The sequence below is a fragment of the Engystomops pustulosus genome, chromosome 8, assembly GCF_040894005.1.
Source record: "Engystomops pustulosus chromosome 8, aEngPut4.maternal, whole genome shotgun sequence".
NCBI lineage: Eukaryota > Metazoa > Chordata > Amphibia > Anura > Leptodactylidae > Engystomops > Engystomops pustulosus.
This window is the reverse complement of record NC_092418.1, coordinates 41,243,846-41,256,316: the sequence shown is the minus strand read 5'-3', so window position 1 is coordinate 41,256,316 and position 12,471 is coordinate 41,243,846. Positions and strand designations below refer to the sequence as shown.

Genomic DNA, 12,471 nt, shown 5'->3' with positions numbered 1-12,471 from the left:
TGATCTGGGGTGAACGCTACTCTTTTAGTGAAACCCGGACCACAAATAGTCATGCAGATAATAAATAGATGAATAAATATATAAATAAATAAATAACTAAATGAGCACAAAGGTTATATGGCTTTGGATGATGGAACTACTGTTAAATGGATTCTATGACTTCATTCAGACCATGTGGGCTGAGAGTATCGAGTTTATATATCCAATATGACTCTCTTCGGTTGAGCCTTTTGATTCGATCGGGGACTTTTTTTGATATTTCCTCGATCGGGGTAACTTTTATGCAGCTAAAATTGCCTCCATGTACCTGTGTAATGTGTTTGGAGAGGCTTTGTTTTAAAAAACCAATTTTGGTTTTATGTCTGTGCCCATTTATTCTCATTCGTAATGATTGAATAGTGCGGCCAACATATTGTTGGCCACATGAACAGTCAACCAAATATATAACGAAGCTGGACGAGCAGGAGAGGGTGTTTTTGATTTTAAATATCTCTCCTGTTCTCCTGGAAACAAATGTATTAACGCCACTATTGATGGTATCACAGCAGAGACATAGTTTGTGTCTGTATTTGGTTACTCTTGGGGCTTCCGGGCTCGAGGTCTGCGTGACAGACTTGGTAGCATTTTTGCTTTTTAATCTGCTGGGTGCGATCAGATTCTTGATTGTTGTGGCTTTCCTAAATGTAATTTTTGGCTGCCTTGGCAGTATCTTCTGTAGAACAGGGTCCTTTTCACTGGGATTCCCCAGTGTTTGGCCAGACATGCTCTGATTTTGGTGTTACCTCTATCATAGGTGGTGATAAAGTTGAGAGGACGTTTCGTATCATTTTCCACTCCTTTCCGTGTTTCTGCACTTTCTAGACATTCCTTCTGTGTTTTTTTAGCATATTTAAGATACGCTTGTTCGACTAGTTCCTTGGGGTATTTCTTCTCTCGAAACCTTTTCTTCAGTATCAGGGATTGTTTTGCATAATCTGTCTGTTTTGTACAGTTCTTACGGATCCTGTGGAACTGGCTAAAGGGAACGTTCCTCAGCCATTTGGCGTAATGTGCACTATGGAATTCTAGGAAACTGTTGCTATCTACGCTTTTGAAGTGGGTGATAGAGATGATTTTCCCACTATTTTTTATCAGTTCTAAATCTAAAAATACTATTTTTTCTCGACTGAGATTCATGGTAAACTTGAGGCCCCAATCATTATTATTGAGTTCCCCGACGAATTCTTTTGCCTCAGCCTCACTACCTTGCCAGATAAAGAACAAATCGTCGATATAACGACGAAAATATACTATATTCTTTGGCCAAAAGGTTGAGTTGTAGATAAAAAGGGATTCAAAGTGTCCCATAAATAAATTTGCGTAGCTGGGGGCCGCTCGGGTCCCCATGGCTGTTCCGCGACACTGATGGTAAATTTTTTCTTGGAATTCAAATACATTGTGTTTGAGGACGAATTCCATTCCGGCTGTGAGAAATTCTACTTGTTTGGAAGGAAGGGTAGTGTAATTAGACAGATACCATTGCATGGATTGCAGACCTAGGTGGTGAGGTATATTGGAATAAAGGGACGAGATGTCTAGTGTCAAAAAAAGGTATGTGTCTTTCCATCTGAAATCTTCCAGATCTTTGATCAGACTACTAGAGTCACGGAGATATGAGGGAAGTTTCGTAACGATAGGCTGCAAGAAAAGGTCGACATAATGCGACAAATTACATGTGAGGGATCCAATTCCCGAAATGATGGGACGGCCTGGGGGTTTTTCTTGGTCCTTGTGTATTTTTGGTAAATGGTAAAATGTGGGCAGTGGTGGGTGGCTTACAGATAAAAAACCTTTTTCTTTTTTATTGATTATTTTGGATTCGTAGGCTTCTTTGATGAAAGCATTATATTTCTTTTCAAAGGAGGGATAGGGGTTGTTCTTCAGGAGATTATAATAATTGGTGTCTCCTAGTATATTATATGCTTCTGTCAGATAATCTTCCCTATTTTGTATCACCACTCCTCCCCCTTTGTCTGCGGCACGTATTATAATTTACAGATTGGAGCTGAGTGTCCTTAGTGCCTCAGACTCCCCCTTTGTTAGATTGTTGTTGGTGTTCTGGAAAGATTTAATATTTTTAAAATCATTGGCCACCAACGAAAAAAAGGTCTCTATGTGGTGACCTCTTTGGGAAATAGGGTTGAAAGTGGATTTCTTGCTCACACTTTGGTGTGTATAAGGATCAGGGTTAGGTTCGCTCTCCGTAGGGTTCTGTGTTCTTTTGGAAATATGAAAGTATCTTTGTTGTGTTAGTTTCTTTATGAATACGTTTAAATCAATAAAGAGCTGGAAATCATCTGTGGTTTTTTCGGGACAGAAATTTAGTCCTCTTGATAGTACTGATTTTTCATTATGGGACAGTAGGTGGTTAGACAGGTTAAAAATTTTTACCGTTTCACTGGTATTTGACTTATTGTTTGGGAAAGTGGGAGTTGTTGTGTCTGCAACGATTTTCTGGTTCTTTTCCCCTTTTCTAAGTTTTCTACCTCCCCTGCATCCTCTGTACTTCTTTTTCTTTTTGTCATTTTTGGTGTATCTAAGGGTATGAAGTATTTCAAGATTTTGTTCTGGAATGGCGTTCTTTTTATAGGTGTCATTAGGGCTTGCTCTATTTTCCTGGGAGTGGGACGCGTGCTGGGATCCAGGGGAGGTTGTAAAGGGGTGTTTGGGCGGGTTGGTCCTAATCCTAAAAAAGAGGAATTGCTAATGGGTGAGGAAATATCACTGACAGATGGAAGTTCTTCAGCTTCTATGTTTTCCTTGGGGTCATGGTGGCATGAGAAAGAGCCCGCATGATCGTGAGTGGAGAGACTAGACAAATTGATCAATGAGTTGTCGTAGATGTAGGTGTGTGTGTGGTCTCTGAGTGGAGGGTACGTATTGACTAGACAGTCCGCATCTTTCTTCCTAGCAGGGGGGATGGGGACAATGGTGTGAGCATTTAGGTTTCCTTGTGTAACTGTGTTTTTATCTTGGCAGGAACGAAATGCTTGTCGAGAGTTAGGGACTGAATTTATGGGGGGCTGAGATTTGAAATTTGAGTTATGGAACGTTCTCCCGTTGTCCCATGGTTCTGGAACACCCGGTATGGTGGTGAGTGTTTTGGGAGGAGGGGAACGTGTTTGACGTGTTTGATGTGTTCTATCAGAAGGAATCTCTCTATGTTTGGAGCGATATGTTTGTTTATGATGATTGGTATCTCTCTTATTGGTTTTTTGGCCGTGTGGTGCATCTCTCTGTGTCAATTTTCTGATTTTTCTTTCAGAAATTTCTTTTTCTAGAGTTAGTAGCCTATCCTGAATATTCTGGTTGATTTTAATAAACTCAGGGTGTTTTTCAAAAGTGTGTAGTTTCTCACTTATGACAACTAATTTGTCTGCTAGCTGTGAACATTCTGAGGACCTTTTGTTAATTACACGGGATACTAGACTTTTAGAAAAGTTTGATAGGTGTTTTTCCCATTCATCTGTGAATCTAGTATCATCTGGAAAGGCAGAGGGGATGTTGATTCTAAGACCCCTTGGTATAATATCTTTCTGTAAATACAATTCTAAAAACATAATGTCCATACTATGTAAAAGTTCTTTTCTACTAAGATTTTCAAAGTCTTTGAAAAGTAGGGACATCTGATTGAAATTCCACCGACCTTCATTGTTCTTATTATCTGGATGATTGTTAGTCTGGAAATCCACGTTATTTTCGTTCAAAAGTCTTGTGAGTCGGTTCTTTCTGCTTTGGATCCGTCCCTTGAAGTATTCCATTGTTGCAGTTGCAGCCTCTCTTTTTATTCCCCTTTCTTTTGTTACCTCTTGCTCACAAACCAGTGATCGGGTCTCGTGGTTCGTGTAGATGAATGCAGTGGAAGCCTGGGATCGAGGGACTCTGGGGGCAAGGCTCCAGGTCCCAGAAAGAATGACAGGAGGTAGAGACAAAGGAAGAGAGGCGCAGCTATCGTGTGATATCGTAATGGTCAATTAATGTAGAAGAGTAAGTGAAGACTCTCACCTTGATGAAGATGGTATAGGCATGTAATGAAATAGCTACCAGCAGCTGCCACTCCTGGGAAACCACGTTTGCCAAGGACCAGGATCCTGGAACGATGTGGAATGGAGGAAGAGCCCGACGAGAGGTTCAGGAAGGCGCTTGGTGCAAACAGCAGACGTAGAGATCCAATGGATAAAGGAATCTCTTTTATTATTGTTAAAAATATTTATCTCATAAAATGAGCATATGCATAACGTATTAAAAATACAGTGCGACGCGTTTCAGCTCTGGACTAGAGCTTTCATCAGGCATGGTGTAAAGAAACAATCCAACAGATTTATAGCTTACCTCGTTATGAAAAAAAAAAAAAAAAAAAAATGTCACGTGACCTACCGGGGGTCAAAGTTCAGGGTTTTTCCGTTCGTATACGGAACCCTCCCGGTGTTCTTATGGTGAAAAATACATTTGATCTATATAAGTAGACAGGATTTATACATAGTATTGTTTCTAAGATATAGCGGTTGCAATTTGAAGAGAACATGTACATTGTGACAATAATCTATCTATATAAACCAGCGATAGATGCATACAACAATCGATGTATAAACTTATGAATGAGGACATGCTAGAAGAGCAGAGGCACATACATAGTGTGATGAAGCGAACCTAAGAGGATATAGTGTCTTGCGGGGTATTCCGAGGCAAACCGCTGTGGTGGCGTCTGGATTGGGTGCCATGGATACCCAAACTACGGAAAGCAGTATGTGACAATCTTAAAAAGGCAAAAAAAAAACGGGCTACAAGTAGTCAAACGGATGGTAAATGAAATGAAAACTGATCTAGAGTGATCTGGGGTGAACGCTACTCTTTTAGCGAAACCCGGACCACAAATAGTCATGCAGATAATAAATAGATGAATAAATATATAAATAAATAAATAACTAAATGAGCACAAAGGTTATATGGCTTTGGATGATGGAACTACTGTTAAATGGATTCTATGACTTCATTCAGACCATGTAAGCCTCTCCAAACACATTACACAGGTACATGGAGGCAATTTTAGCTGCATAAAAGTTACCCCGATCGAGGAAATATCAAAAAAAGTCCCCGATCGAATCAAAAGGCTCAACCGAAGAGAGTCATATTGGATATATAAACTCGATACTCTCAGCCCACATGGTCTGAATGAAGTCATAGAATCCATTTAACAGTAGTTCCATCATCCAAAGCCATATAACCTTTGTGCTCATTTAGTTATTTATTTATTTATATATTTATTCATCTATTTATTATCTGCATGACTATTTGTGGTCCGGGTTTCGCTAAAAGAGTAGCGTTCACCCCAGATCACTCTAGATCAGTTTTCATTTCATTTACCATCCGTTTGACTACTTGTAGCCCTTTTTTTTTTTTTTTTTTGCCTTTTTAAGATTGTCACATACTGCTTTCCGTAGTTTGGGTATCCATGGCACCCAATCCAGACGCCACCACAGCGGTTTGCCTCGGAATACCCCGCAAGACACTATATCCTCTTAGGTTCGCTTCATCACACTATGTATGTGCCTCTGCTCTTCTAGCATGTCCTCATTCATAAGTTTATACATCGATTGTTGTATGCATCTATCGCTGGTTTATATAGATAGATTATTGTCACAATGTACATGTTCTCTTCAAATTGCAACCGCTATATCTTAGAAACAATACTATGTATAAATCCTGTCTACTTATATAGATCAAATGTATTTTTCACCATAAGAACACCGGGAGGGTTCCGTATACGAACGGAAAAACCCTGAACTTTGACCCCCGGTAGGTCACGTGACATTTTTTTTTTTTTTTTTCATAACGAGGTAAGCTATAAATCTGTTGGATTGTTTCTTTACACCATGCCTGATGAAAGCTCTAGTCCAGAGCTGAAACGCGTCGCACTGTATTTTTAATATGTTATGCATATGCTCATTTTATGAGATAAATATTTTTAACAATAATAAAAGAGATTCCTTTATCCATTGGATCTCTACGTCTGCTGTTTGCACCAAGCGCCTTCCTGAACCTCTCGTCGGGCTCTTCCTCCATTCCACATCGTTCCAGGATCCTGGTCCTTGGCAAACGTGGTCTCCCAGGAGTGGCAGCTGCTGGTAGCTATTTCATTACATGCCTATACCATCTTCATCAAGGTGAGAGTCTTCACTTACTCTTCTACATTAATTAACCATTACGATATCACACGATAGCTGCGCCTCTCTTCCTTTGTCTCTACCTCCTGTCATTCTTTCTGGGACCTGGAGCCTTGCCCCCAGAGTCCCTCGATCCCAGGCTTCCACTGCATTCATCTACACGAACCACGAGACCCGATCACTGGTTTGTGAGCAAGAGGTAACAAAAGAAAGGGGAATAAAAAGAGAGGCTGCAACTGCAACAATGGAATACTTCAAGGGACGGATCCAAAGCAGAAAGAACCGACTCACAAGACTTTTGAACGAAAATAACGTGGATTTCCAGACTAACAATCATCCAGATAATAAGAACAATGAAGGTCGGTGGAATTTCAATCAGATGTCCCTACTTTTCAAAGACTTTGAAAATCTTAGTAGAAAAGAACTTTTACATAGTATGGACATTATGTTTTTAGAATTGTATTTACAGAAAGATATTATACCAAGGGGTCTTAGAATCAATATCCCCTCTGCCTTTCCAGATGATACTAGATTCACAGATGAATGGGAAAAACACCTATCAAACTTTTCTAAAAGTCTAGTATCCCGTGTAATTAACAAAAGGTCCTCAGAATGTTCACAGCTAGCAGACAAATTAGTTGTCATAAGTGAGAAACTACACACTTTTGAAAAACACCCTGAGTTTATTAAAATCAACCAGAATATTCAGGATAGGCTACTAACTCTAGAAAAAGAAATTTCTGAAAGAAAAATCAGAAAATTGACACAGAGAGATGCACCACACGGCCAAAAAACCAATAAGAGAGATACCAATCATCATAAACAAACATATCGCTCCAAACATAGAGAGATTCCTTCTGATAGAACACATCAAACACGTCAAACACGTTCCCCTCCTCCCAAAACACTCACCACCATACCGGGTGTTCCAGAACCATGGGACAACGGGAGAACGTTCCATAACTCAAATTTCAAATCTCAGCCCCCCATTAATTCAGTCCCTAACTCTCGACAAGCATTTCGTTCCTGCCAAGATAAAAACACAGTTACACAAGGAAACCTAAATGCTCACACCATTGTCCCCATCCCCCCTGCTAGGAAGAAAGATGCGGACTGTCTAGTCAATACGTACCCTCCACTCAGAGACCACACACACACCTACATCTACGACAACTCATTGATCAATTTGTCTAGTCTCTCCACTCACGATCATGCGGGCTCTTTCTCATGCCACCATGACCCCAAGGAAAACATAGAAGCTGAAGAACTTCCATCTGTCAGTGATATTTCCTCACCCATTAGCAATTCCTCTTTTTTAGGATTAGGACCAACCCGCCCAAACACCCCTTTACAACCTCCCCTGGATCCCAGCATTCCAGAACAAAATCTTGAAATACTTCATACCCTTAGATACACCAAAAATGACAAAAAGAAAAAGAAGTACAGAGGATGCAGGGGAGGTAGAAAACTTAGAAAAGGGGAAAAGAACCAGAAAATCGTTGCAGACACAACAACTCCCACTTTCCCAAACAATAAGTCAAATACCAGTGAAACGGTAAAAATTTTTAACCTGTCTAACCACCTACTGTCCCATAATGAAAAATCAGTACTATCAAGAGGACTAAATTTCTGTCCCGAAAAAACCACAGATGATTTCCAGCTCTTTATTGATTTAAACGTATTCATAAAGAAACTAACACAACAAAGATACTTTCATATTTCCAAAAGAACACAGAACCCTACGGAGAGCGAACCTAACCCTGATCCTTATACACACCAAAGTGTGAGCAAGAAATCCACTTTCAACCCTATTTCCCAAAGAGGTCACCACATAGAGACCTTTTTTTCGTTGGTGGCCAATGATTTTAAAAATATTAAATCTTTCCAGAACACCAACAACAATTTAACAAAGGGGGAGTCTGAGGCACTAAGGACACTCAGCTCCAATCTGTAAATTATAATACGTGCCGCAGACAAAGGGGGAGGAGTGGTGATACAAAATAGGGAAGATTATCTGACAGAAGCATATAATATACTAGGAGACACCAATTATTATAATCTCCTGAAGAACAACCCCTATCCCTCCTTTGAAAAGAAATATAATGCTTTCATCAAAGAAGCCTACGAATCCAAAATAATCAATAAAAAAGAAAAAGGTTTTTTATCTGTAAGCCACCCACCACTGCCCACATTTTACCATTTACCAAAAATACACAAGGACCAAGAAAAACCCCCAGGCCGTCCCATCATTTCGGGAATTGGATCCCTCACATGTAATTTGTCGCATTATGTCGACCTTTTCTTGCAGCCTATCGTTACGAAACTTCCCTCATATCTCCGTGACTCTAGTAGTCTGATCAAAGATCTGGAAGATTTCAGATGGAAAGACACATACCTTTTTTTGACACTAGACATCTCGTCCCTTTATTCCAATATACCTCACCACCTAGGTCTGCAATCCATGCAATGGTATCTGTCTAATTACACTACCCTTCCTTCCAAACAAGTAGAATTTCTCACAGCCGGAATGGAATTCGTCCTCAAACACAATGCATTTGAATTCCAAGAAAAAATTTACCATCAGTGTCGCGGAACAGCCATGGGGACCCGAGCGGCCCCCAGCTACGCAAATTTATTTATGGGACACTTTGAATCCCTTTTTATCTACAACTCAACCTTTTGGCCAAAGAATATAGTATATTTTCGTCGTTATATCGACGATTTGTTCTTTATCTGGCAAGGTAGTGAGGCTGAGGCAAAAGAATTCGTCGGGGAACTCAATAATAATGATTGGGGCCTCAAGTTTACCATGAATCTCAGTCGAGAAAAAATAGTATTTTTAGATTTAGAACTGATAAAAAATAGTGGGAAAATCATCTCTATCACCCACTTCAAAAGCGTAGATAGCAACAGTTTCCTAGAATTCCATAGTGCACATTACGCCAAATGGCTGAGGAACGTTCCCTTTAGCCAGTTCCACAGGATCCGTAAGAACTGTACAAAACAGACAGATTATGCAAAACAATCCCTGATACTGAAGAAAAGGTTTCGAGAGAAGAAATACCCCAAGGAACTAGTCGAACAAGCGTATCTTAAATATGCTAAAAAAACACAGAAGGAATGTCTAGAAAGTGCAGAAACACGGAAAGGAGTGGAAAATGATACGAAACGTCCTCTCAACTTTATCACCACCTATGATAGAGGTAACACCAAAATCAGAGCATGTCTGGCCAAACACTGGGGAATCCTAAGAAAGGACCCTGTTCTACAGAAGATACTGCCAAGGCAGCCAAAAATTACATTTAGGAAAGCCACAACAATCAAGAATCTGATCGCACCCAGCAGATTAAAAAGCAAAAATGCTACCAAGTCTGTCACGCAGACCTCGAGCCCGGAAGCCCCAAGAGTAACCAAATGCAGACACAAACTATGTCTCTGCTGTGATACCATCAATAGTGGCGTTAATACATTTGTTTCCAGGAGAACAGGAGAGATATTTAAAATCAAAAACACCCTCTCCTGCTCGTCCAGCTTCGTTATATATTTGGTTGACTGTTCATGTGGCCAACAATATGTTGGCCGCACTATTCAATCATTACGAATGAGAATAAATGGGCACAGACATAAAACCAAAATTGGTTTTTTAAAACAAAGCCTCTCCAAACACAGGTACATGGAGGCAATTTTAGCTGCATAAAAGTTACCCCGATCGAGGAAATATCAAAAAAAGTCCCCGATCGAATCAAAAGGCTCAACCGAAGAGAGTCATATTGGATATATAAATTCGATACTCTCAGCCCACATGGTCTGAATGAAGTCATAGAATCCATTTAACAGTAGTTCCATCATCCAAAGCCATATAACCTTTGTGCTCATTTAGTTATTTATTTATTTATATATTTATTCATCTATTTATTATCTGCATGACTATTTGTGGTCCGGGTTTCGCTAAAAGAGTAGCGTTCACCCCAGATCACTCTAGATCAGTTTTCATTTCATTTACCATCCGTTTGACTACTTGTAGCCCGTTTTTTTTTTTTTTTTTTTTGCCTTTTTAAGATTGTCACATACTGCTTTCCGTAGTTTGGGTATCCATGGCACCCAATCCAGACGCCACCACAGCGGTTTGCCTCGGAATACCCCGCAAGACACTATATCCTCTTAGGTTCGCTTCATCACACTATGTATGTGCCTCTGCTCTTCTAGCATGTCCTCATTCATAAGTTTATACATCGATTGTTGTATGCATCTATCGCTGGTTTATATAGATAGATTATTGTCACAATGTACATGTTCTCTTCAAATTGCAACCGCTATATCTTAGAAACAATACTATGTATAAATCCTGTCTACTTATATAGATCAAATGTATTTTTCACCATAAGAACACCGGGAGGGTTCCGTATACGAACGGAAAAACCCTGAACTTTGACCCCCGGTAGGTCACGTGACATTTTTTTTTTTTTTTTTCATCACGAGGTAAGCTATAAATCTGTTGGATTGTTTCTTTACACCATGCCTGATGAAAGCTCTAGTCCAGAGCTGAAACGCGTAGCACTGTATTTTTAATACGTTATGCATATGCTCATTTTATGAGATAAATATTTTTAACAATAATAAAAGAGATTCCTTTATCCATTGGATCTCTACGTCTGCTGTTTGCACCAAGCGCCTTCCTGAACCTCTCGTCGGGCTCTTCCTCCATTCCACATCGTTCCAGGATCCTGGTCCTTGGCAAACGTGGTCTCCCAGGAGTGGCAGCTGCTGGTAGCTATTTCATTACATGCCTATACCATCTTCATCAAGGTGAGAGTCTTCACTTACTCTTCTACATTAATTGACCATTACGATATCACACGATAGCTGCGCCTCTCTTCCTTTGTCTCTACCTCCTGTCATTCTTTCTGGGACCTGGAGCCTTGCCCCCAGAGTCCCTCGATCCCAGGCTTCCACTGCATTCAGTTTTTGGACTGAGGACTGAGCTCTATCTTTTCTATGGCAATTGATGCGTGAAAAATGCATTGCACTTGAATTGCACTTGCAAGTGTCTCAGAGTGCAATGCGTTTTTGATGCATCTCTATAGATTTGTATGTTGCGTTTTTCACGTGCGTGACTTGCAAAAGTAGAGCATGCGAGATTTCAACGCGCGTTAAAAAAACCGCGCGTGTGCGCGTGATAAAAATGCAAGTCTGAAAAGACCCATTAATTACAATGCGTCAGAGTGCAATGCAAGTTCTGCACGTCAAAAGCATGTGTAGAAAACGCGCATGAAAAACGCAAGTGTGAAAGGGGCCTTAGTGATAAACTGTTATGGACACGGAATGGTGAATAAATAAAAACATCCTGGATAAATAACACTGCTGTTGTTACACTTTGCATGTTCAATACAGATCAGTAGTAAAATAGCAGTAGGATATCAAGTTTATCACTTGTCCTGCCATTCTGGAAAATATGCTAATAAGTTTTCCAGTATGGATAACCACACCTCTATTGCTACCTTGTATCATCAAGCATGACTCTCAGGAAGCCTAATGACATGAAGTGGAATTAAAACTAAACCAGTGTAACTATTCCAGAAAGAACAGATTTCCATCTGTAGATATTGCTGTTTCAAAGTGGTTGCATCTCGTCAGTACAGTGTAGGGAACTGGTTTAGCTGAGTGGCAAGCTTTATACTAGGGCCCGGGAGTAAGATTTGTCTTTACAGAGACTCTGCCAATTAAGGCCGCCTTGCAGGCGTGTGGAGACTTATAGCCATTGAGGCTCCATTAGGGGTTCTGGGAAATATGCAAATACGTTTTCCAGAATGCCTTAAGAAAAAACAGGCCTGCTTGATGGTAAGGGGGCTGCCAAAAAAGCATGGTTGTCCTTATGCCATTCTGGAAATCTTATCTGCACATTTCCCATAATACCCTGATGGCTATAAGTCTCCACACGCCTTCTAGGTTCTGTATGGAGTCTCTTACTCCCTGACCTTTGTTCTGCCAGTGACAGCCATATACACTGACTAAAGTAAATCATCTCTACAGAAAGCACAATTCAGCAACATGTGTTGTCTTGGTTTTTATTAGCAGAATGATGAATGAAAAATTGCATAATTAATTCAAATTTATTTCAGTGCTTCTATCTTACAGTATTTCTACATGATGCAGAATGGCTGCAAGGTTTAGCTAAGGGTAATTTTGCTTTTTTGTTACTGCAGCACAAGAGTGGAATAAAATAGAACCAGAATCTGCAGTGACATGCTACAGATTATAAATCCACAGT

At 40.1% G+C, this 12,471-nt stretch overlaps 1 protein-coding gene and 1 long non-coding RNA gene across 3 annotated transcripts in view; one reads left to right on the top strand and one right to left on the bottom strand.

Moving 5' to 3' along the window:
* Positions 1-12,471, bottom strand: part of LOC140075182 (lipopolysaccharide-induced tumor necrosis factor-alpha factor homolog) — a 33,134-nt gene that overhangs the window by 12,731 nt on the left and 7,932 nt on the right. The window lies entirely within an intron of this gene.
* LOC140075183 (uncharacterized) lies at positions 10,294-11,164 on the top strand. Its single transcript, XR_011849361.1, has 2 exons — positions 10,294-10,387; positions 10,873-11,164. It is a non-coding gene; the product is annotated as an uncharacterized lncRNA (long non-coding RNA).